General features: G+C 44.8%; 1 long non-coding RNA gene across 1 annotated transcript in view; it reads left to right on the top strand.

The window, feature by feature from the left end:
• Nucleotides 1-6,521, top strand: part of LOC113225202 — an 11,064-nt gene extending 4,543 nt beyond the window's left edge. The window contains exon 3 of the long non-coding RNA XR_003309852.1: nucleotides 5,586-6,521. This is a non-coding gene — a long non-coding RNA (uncharacterized LOC113225202). The remainder of the gene's footprint in view (nucleotides 1-5,585) is intronic.
• Nucleotides 6,522-9,259: the final 2,738 nt, after the last annotated feature.

The following is a 9,259-nucleotide window of genomic DNA, read 5'->3' on the forward strand; positions in this document are numbered from 1 at the left end:
TGTGTCTGTGTGTGTGTGGTCGCATTGAGGAAGCAATGAGATTTTAATTTTTTTTTCTTTTTCTTTTTTGAGATGGGGTGTTGCTCTGTCACCCAGGCTGGAGTGCAGTGGCACAATCATGGCTCACTGTAGCCTCGACCTCCTGGGCTCAAACAATCCTCCTGCCTCAGTCTCCTGAGTAGCTGTGAGTAGAGGTGTGCGCCACCATGCCCAGGTAATTTTAAAGTTTTTTGTAAAGATGGGGATCTCACTATGTTTGTTGCCCAGGGAACTCCTGGGCTCAAGTGATCCCCTGCCTTGGCCTCCCAAAGTTTTGGGATTACAGGCATGATCCACTGCAGCTGGCTGAGATTTGCAAGATTTCTATCGCATGCAGTAAATAAAAATAATAGCTGCCACTTAGCAATATAACATTGGGGTGGGGAGCAGGGGCTGTTTTAAGCATTTTACATCAATTTATTTACTCCTAGGTACTTTACATACTGCATCTAATTTAACCTTTACCCCAACCCCCTGAATTAGGAATTATTGTTATGACTTCGATTTTTCACACGAGGAAGCTGACAAGAGAGATTAGGTCATTTGCTGTAACGCTATTAAGTGGCAGATCTGGGGCTTGAACAAGTGGACTCTGACCTTCCAGGTCTGTGCCCTGGAAACGACCACATTGTCCTTCTTTGAGTCTGGAGTGCCCCCTGGCAAGTCTCCTTGTACAGAGCCTCACTCGGAGCAGACACACAGCAAAGACTCAGTGCTTCTGAAAATGGTAACCAGGCTGGTACTTGGTGGTGAGTTTACTGCTTTTTGTATTCAAGCTCAGGGAGGCTGTAGACTCGCTGAGTAGCTGGCCTTAGAACTCCCTGTATCTGTCTGAACCAGAGATAAGCCCCCAGCCAGTGCTCAGCTTGGCCCCTGGGATCTGCTTGTCCAATAGTAACAACATTACAATAGTACATTTTGTTTGAGTACGACAAAGCAGACAGTCCTAATGAACAATGCAAAACATTTAGTACCCAGGGAGGCACCAGTACTGACAGATCAGAACAGACAGCCCCCTCACTCCCCATCATCCCAGGAGACAGTTCTTCTGCCTCCCTCACAGTATAGCCAAGGCTTTAACCCTTTTACTTACTGGAATGTGGGGAGATGAGGGCATTGGAGGTGGAAGATGAGGTCAGGGCTGCTGGGAAGAGTGGTTTGAGGCACCTACTATTCACCAATGAATATGGAAGAATTTCAATAGTTTAACAGTTGGTGTGGCTATGCTGGCTGAATGCCGCCATCCTTACTGTGGGTCCTGGGGTAATAGTAGGAACTAACTCGTGCAGGGGTTACACGAGGAAAAGCAAGTAAAGGTTCTGCTTCTACTTCAGAGCAGGTATTCAGTCAATGAGCATTGGTCTTAATGGCCTGAACAGGTGTGTGTGTGTGGGGTGTTGTTGGGGTGGGGAGAATGAGCTAGTCTTGCTGACTCCGGACCTCGTCTTACCATCCATCGCTTTCATCCTCTTCAATTGTAGCTGGGTCCTGGAACCCAGAGCCTGGGGTGGGTTGGGGCTTCCTTAACCAGTCTGTGGTCACTTTGCTTCACTAGACACCTCCCTGAGTTTTACAGAACTGGCTCCGTTTGTCCAGAGCCGCTGCCCATTTGTTGAAAAACTGAGGCAGCCATGATAGAGGAAGGGAAGGCCTGGCTGTGGAGGGCTGGCTACGGGCGGTGACCATGTGGCGAGGCTCTGGTTTATCTAGGAAGAAACTCTACATATGATCTTCTATCTGTTCTTTGTATGAACATTTGTGGAGTGCTCGGTGTCTGCTATTGGCTGTATGTTAGTGATCAAAACAAACATGGTCCCTGTCCTCCTGGCATTCACAGTGACACAGTGGAAACAGACAGCATATAAACAAACAAACATATCAGTGTGATTATAAACATGATAAATGTAATAGGAAAATGATTAGGCTCACTTCCCCACATTCCAGCAATCAAAGCAGGAGGAAAGTGTAGTCATGGAGGTGCTCCCCCTGGAGGTGATGATTCTATTGGGTCCTGGTGGATGAATAGGAGTTTTCCACGTAAGGAGTGAAGGGTGGGGTATTACAGGTGTGAACCACTGCACCTGGCCTATACATCTTTTTTTTAATAGTGTGTAACTCAAATTTATCACAGTTGACCTTCAAGTAATGATATACAAATTCATATATATGAACCTGATGTATATTAGAACTTTGTATCAGAACCTTATTTATATAATGTATGTAATGATATGCAAATTCCTAAGAACCTTACACCAGAATAACCTAGCATTCTCCTTCTAGCCTTCCTACTATTGTCATACATTTTATGTCTACATATGTTATAAAGCTCACAATACATTGTTGTTATTTCTGCTTTAAACAGCTATGTTTGGCTGGGCATAGTAGCTCATGCTTGTAATCTCAGCACTCTGGGAGGCCAAGGCACTAGGATTACTTGAGACCAGGAGTTCAAGATCAGTCTGGGCAACATAGTGAGAACTCATCTCTATTAAAAATTAAAAAAAAAAAAAGCAGGGCATGGTGGCACATACCTGTTGTCGCAGCTGCTTGGAAGCCTGAGGTGGGAAGATCGCTTGAGCTTGGGAAATTCAGACTGCAGTGAGCTGGGATCTTGCCTCTGTACTTCAGTCTGGGTCAGAGTGAGACCCTGTCTGAAAAAGAAAAACAACAGCAGCTTATGTTTAAAATAGGTTTAAAAATTAAGGAAAACAATCTATTATATTTATTCACATATTTACTTATTCTTTGTTCTTTTGTATAGATTTAATTTTCATCTCATTATCATTTTTTTCTGCCTGAATAATTTCCTTTAATATTTTTGTAGTGCAGTTCTGCTGGTGATGAATTTTCTCAACTTTTGTATGTCAGAAGAGTATTCATTTTACCTTTGTTTTTGAAAGATGTTATCTTTGTGTGTAAATTTGTAGGGTGACAGTCACCTTTTTTTTTTTCTTTTGGTACTTAAAAGATACTGCTTTATTGTCTTTTGATTTGTATTGTTTCAGATGAGAATTCCCTGTCAGCCTTATCTTTTTTCTTCTTTATGGAATATGCCTTTTTACTCTAGCTGCTTGTAAAGTTTTCTTTTTCTTTTCTTTTTATTTTTGAGACAGGGTATTGCTTTGTTGTCCAGGCTGGAGTGCAGTGATGTGATCGCAGTTCACTGCAACCTCCAACTCCCATGCTCAAGTGATCCTCCCATCTCAGCCTCCCAGGTAGCTGGGAGTATAAGCATATACTACTATGCCTGGCTAATTTTAAAATTTTGTAGAGAAAAGGTCTTGCCATGTTGCCCATGCTGGTCTTAAACTCCTGGGTTGAAGCGATTCTCCCATCTTGGCCTCCCAAAGCACTGGGATTACAGGCATGAGACATTGCTCCTGTCCATAAGGTTTTGTCTTTATTACTGTTTTTTTGTTGTTTTGTTTTGTTTTTTGACAGAGTCTTGGTCTGTTGCCTAGGCTGGAGTGCAGTGGTGCAATCTTGGCTCACTGCAACCTCCGCCTCCTGGTTCAAGCAATTCTCATGCATCAGCCTCCCAAGTACCTGGGGTTACAGGCATGAGCCACTGCACCTGGCTGATTTTTGAATTTTTAGTAGAGACAGAGTTTGCCGTGTTGGCCAGACTGGTCTCCAACTCCTGGCCTCAAGCAGTCCGCCCTCCTCAGCCTCCCAAAGTGCTGGGATTATAGGTGTTAGCCACTGCTCCTGGCTAAGATCCCATCTCTAAATAAAAAAAGAAAATTCAGAATATGTGGAATACAGAACACCAAAGGCCAAAGTTATTTACCTCTCTGAGGTAATCTCTGTAAACAATTTGATATATATCCTTTCAAATTCATACTTGCTATGCATATATATACACATATACACATGCATACATTGACATATTCCCCCTTCCCTGCTGTCATGCTATTAGAATCTTCTTTGTTTTGTACAAATTGGACCAACTCTATGTTCTTTGCTGGCCCATATTTCTCCTATTCAGTGATGTGTTATGAATATGTGTGTAAGTCAACGTATGCAACTCTTCAATATCATTTTAAAAGGTTACAATATACGATCATATGAAGGTATTACAATTTATTCCAACAGTTCCCTTTTGCACATGTAATAATTTCCATTGATTTGCCAGCGAGAACATTCTCATGTCATGGCTAAATCCTTTTGTATGGACCTCCTTAATTATTCCCTTAAAATAAACTTTTAAATAAAGTTGCTAGATTAGTCTCGTTTCTTAAAAAGTTCTTTTTTGGTAGTTTATATGTAACACTGTAGTTTTAGATGTATGTGCAAATAGCTAGAGTGCCAGTAAAAAATGTGATAAAATTAAACTCTTTCACATATGCCAAAAATATTTTGATTTAGCACTTCATTAAGTGCATGATTACAGTCTTTCTATCTTTTGATTTACCTTTTATCTTTATAGTTTTCAGCCGAGATACTTAGGGGTCACATAGTAAATTCTTTTTTTAATAATCTCTATCTTTCTAAATTTGGTGAATCACAGTAAGTTATTTTTGGGTTGTTGAAAGCTGTGTGGCTTTGTTCTAAATTTGAGCCCAGAAATCATGCCACATACAAAATATGCTTTGTCTTCCAACATCAGAGTGTCTGGTAGAAGGTGACTGTTCTTGAAACTTAAAAAATCTAAACAGGACAAGAACAGAATCTGGAAAATATTTCTGTTTCTGATAATATGGCTCAGTAGGTACTCTGCAAACCCTCTCTCATAAAATAGACATGCTGGATAGTCCTTGCAAAGACATACTTGAACTTGCCAAAAAAAGAAAGAAAATCCAGAATCTCTTAAGAATGAAGATGAAGTGAAAATCAGAAGGGCTACTATAAGAATAATGGGGAAGCAGCCCCAGTTATCAAGGGACATGTTCATGTGTTCAATAAAAAGTTCCAAACCTAAAAATGTTGAGAATAATATAATTGCCCTACATGTACACATCATCAACAATTTATCATTCATGGCATGACCAGGTTTTTTTTGTTTGTTTGTTTTAAGGTGGGGTTTTGCTGTGTTTGCCCAGACTGGAGTTCAGTGCAAGATCTTGACTCACTGCAACTTCTGCCTCCCGAATTCAAGCAATTCTCCTCCCTCAGCCTCCCCAGTAGCTGGGATTACAGGCGTCCGGCACCACATCTGGCTAATTTTTTATTTTTAGTAGAGATGGGGTTTCACCACATTGGCCAGGCTGGTCTTGAACTCCTGACCTCAGGTGATTTGCCCGCCTTGGCCTCCCAAAGTGCTGGGATTACAGGCATGAGCCACCGCACCTGGCCACAGCCAGCTTTGTTTCATTTATATTCCCACTTCATTTATATACATTCCTTCTTCCTCTGAATTACTGTGAAGTAAAACCTATACATCATATCATTTTTTAATTACCTTATATGTATCTGTAGAAGACAAAGAATTTTTAAAAATATATTCACAATGCCGTTAAACGCCAAAAATTAATAAATTCTGAAAACAGCCACAAATCCAGAGTTCACATTTTCTTGACTTTCTCATAAGTGATTTTTTTTTCTAGGTTACCTATTTCAATCAGATACCTGTTGGCTCAAATTTACTTTAGTGCAAGGAAAAACTTCAAACTGCAAGAGGAGTCCCTCCAAATATAGAAAGGACCAGTATTTTAAGAGGTATGTTAACCAAAATGTGGCAATGTAAGGAGCAGAGCAGGAAGAGCCTTTAAGTTCACAACGTACAACAAGTCAATTTCATAGTTTCCCTGGTCCTTCCACAACAGCCTCTGGCATCTGTTTTCTCTACAATGGCGGTAACAATAGTAGCTATTTCAGAGCAGGAAAAGGCTTACAGCAGTGCTAGAAGAGGGTTGTGGCTATGTAAAGTTTAGCTATTTGTATATTGTAACAAACCTACAATTTTATTTATTTTTTGTCAATAATAGATTTTTTTTGCAAAAGTAGCTGCCTCCTGTTGGGGACACCCGCAGTTCCACTAAGTGAGCATTGGTATCTGCTAACCTTTGCCTCTATTTCTCTCAGTAATATACTGTCAAGCTGTTCCTTGATTTAGCAATTTTATATACTTCCTTTTTCATTCCCCCCTCCTTTCCCTGAGACACAGTCCCGCTTTGTGGCCCAGTCTGGCCTGCAGCAGCGCCATCATGGCTCACCGCCACCTCCACCCCGGGCTCAAGCAATCCTCCTACATCAGCCTTCACAGGAGCTGGGACTACCTGCGGGGCCCAAGAGGCCCTGCTAATCTTTGTGGCTTTTGTTTTGTTTTTCCATTAAGAGACCGGGTTTCGGGCCAGGCGCAGTGACTCAGGCCTGTAAGCCCAGCAACCCGGGAGGCCGCCGCGGATCACCCGAGGGGAGGAGCTGTATACCAGCCGGACCAACATGGAGAAACCCCGTCTCTACCAAAAAAATAAACTCCCAGTACGTTGGGAGGCCGAGGCGGGTGGATCCCGAGGTCTGGAGATTGAGACCATCCTGGCTAACACGGTGAAACCCGGTCTCTACTAAAAATACAAAAAATCAGCCGGGCGTGGTGGCAGCGCCTGTGGTCCCAGCTACTCGGGAGGCTGAGGCAGGAGAATGGCGGGAACCCGGTAGGCGGAGCTTGCAGTGAGCTGAGATGGCACCACTGCACTCCAGCCTGGGCGACAGAGCGAGACTCCATCTCAAAAATAATAATATAATAATAATAAATTTTAAAAAATAAAATAAAATAAAATAAAAATAAAGAACTAACCGGGCATGGTGGCTCAGTCCGCAATCCCGGCCACTCGGGAGGCTGAGGCAGGAGAACCGCCCAAACCCGGGAGGCGGAGGCCCAGGCGAGCCCAGAGCGGCCACTGCACTCCAGCCTGGGCAACAGGAGCCAGACTCCCTCTCAAAAAAACAAACAAAAAAGAGACCGGGTTTCACCGTGTTGCCCAGGCCGGTCTGGAACTCCCAGGCTCCAGCGAACCGCCGTGCTCAGCCGTCCAAAGTCCTGGGATCACAGTGTGAGCCACCACGCCAGGCCGATCATGCCTGTAATCCCAGCACTTTGGAAGGCCGAGGTGGGTGGATCAGGAGTTCGAGAGTTCAGGAGTTCCAGGCCAGCCTGGTCAACATGATGAAACCCCGTCTCTACCAAAAATACAAAAAAGTTAGCTGCATGTGTGGCGGGCGCCCATAATCCCAGCTGCTCAGGAGGCGGAGGTTGCCCTGCGCGGGGACAGCGCCATCGCACTCCAGCCTGGGTGAGAGTGAGAGTCCGTCTCAAAAAAATAAAAATAAAAACCAATTGGGTCGTGCGCGCTGGCTCACGCCTGCAATCACAGCACCCCCGGAGGCCGAGGCGGGCGAGTAACCTGAGGTCGGGAGTTTGAGACCAGCCTGACCAACAGGGAGAAACCCCATCTGTACCAAAAAAAAAAAAAAAAAAAGAGAGAGAGAGAATCAGCCGGGCATGGTGGCTCAGGCCTGCAATCCCAGCCACTTGGGAGGCTGAGGCAGGAGAACCACCCAAATCTAAGAGGTGGAGCCCACGGAGAGCTGAGACCGAGCCACTGCACTCCAGCCGGGCAACAAGAGGGAAACTCTGCCTCAAAACAACAAAAGGGGGAGACCAGGTTTCACCATGTTGCCCAGGCCCGTCTGGAACTCCCAGGCTCAAGCGCTCCCCAGCGCTCCACCGTCCAAAGTCCTGGGATCACAGCGTGAGCCACCACGCCAGGCCCATCTGTTCCTTTGTGATTAATAAATTGGGCCTTAGGCGCTGGCTCACGCCTGCATTCCCAGCACCCCCCGAGGCTGAGGCAGTCAGATCACCCGAGGTCGGCAGTTTGAGACCAGCCTGACCAACAGGGAGAAACCCCATGGCCACCAGAAAAAAAAAAAAAAAAAAAAAAGGAGCTGGGTATGGTGGCTCACGCGTGCAATCCCAGCCACTTGGGAGGCTGTGGCAGGAGAACCAACCAAACCTGGAGGCCACGGGGAGCCGAGACCGTGCCACTGCACTCCAGCCCGGCAACAAGAGCGAAACTCCTCCCCTCTCCCCCCAAAAAAGAGACCAGGTTTCACCATCTTGCCCAGGCCAGTCCAGAACTCCTCAGCTCATGAGATCCACTTGTGCTCAGCCATCCAAAGTCCCGGGTTCACAAGTGTGAGCCACCACGCCAGACCGATCTATTCCTGTCTGATTAATAAAGTGGGCGGGGCACAGTGGCTCACACCTGCAATTCCTGCAGCCCAGGAGACTGAGACGGGCAGATAACCTGAGGTTGGGAGTTTGAAACCATCCTAACCAACAGGGAGAAACCCGATCTGTACAAAAAAAAAAAAAAAAAAAAAAAAAATGAGCCGGGCATGGTGGCTCATGTCTGCAATCTCAGCCACTTGGGAGGCTGAGGGAGAATAACGCAAATCGGGAGGTGGAGGCCACTGCCAGTGGAAACCACACCACTGCACTCCAGCCTGGGCAACAAGAACGAAACTCCAGTCTCAAAAAAAGTAAAAAAAAGACCATGTTGCCCTGGCGGGTCTGGAACTCCTAGGCTCAAGTGATCCCCTGCGCTCCCGTGTCCAAAGTCCTGGGATCACAAGTCCTGGGATCAAAGTCCTGGGATCACAAGCCAGGCTGATCTATTCCTTTCTGATTAATAAATTGGGCCGGGCACGGTGACTCAGGCCTGCAGTCCTGTAGCGGTATTTTTAAGGAATTAGAGAGACTGATGGGGTTTGGGAGGATATTTATTAATTATTTAGATGCACTGGCCCAGTCGATGAACATTTAAAGCACAGAGTTCTGAACAGAGTTATCTTTTAAGCATTTTGTGGGACGGAGGTAGATTTGTGCTGGGAGAAGCATATTATAGAAGCAAGAAACAAAGATAGTTATTTAATTGAAACATGCATTATATTATTTTTTCCTTTTTTAGGAAAAATATGTTTTGTGACTTGAGTTTATTTGTTTAGTGACCTTGCAGTTGCACAGTTAGGGAATTAGGGTTTTTATAATGCCCGGGATGGGAGGAGAGATAAGGCTCACTAGCCATAGAAAAACAGGTAGGTAGTTTTTTTAAAGGACTCCTGCTCTTTCTCTTTCTCAGGGGGAAATGGTTTTTTTTACATACAACTGCGTTTTTGCATACATGTTTTTTAATTTCTTTTAATTCCTGTTCCAATCCCAGTACCCCGGGAAGCTGAGGCAGGCGGATAACCTGAGATTGGGAGTTTGAGACCA

The sequence above is a fragment of the Piliocolobus tephrosceles genome, chromosome 1 (assembly GCF_002776525.5).
Source record: "Piliocolobus tephrosceles isolate RC106 chromosome 1, ASM277652v3, whole genome shotgun sequence".
Classification (NCBI taxonomy): Eukaryota; Metazoa; Chordata; class Mammalia; order Primates; family Cercopithecidae; genus Piliocolobus; species Piliocolobus tephrosceles.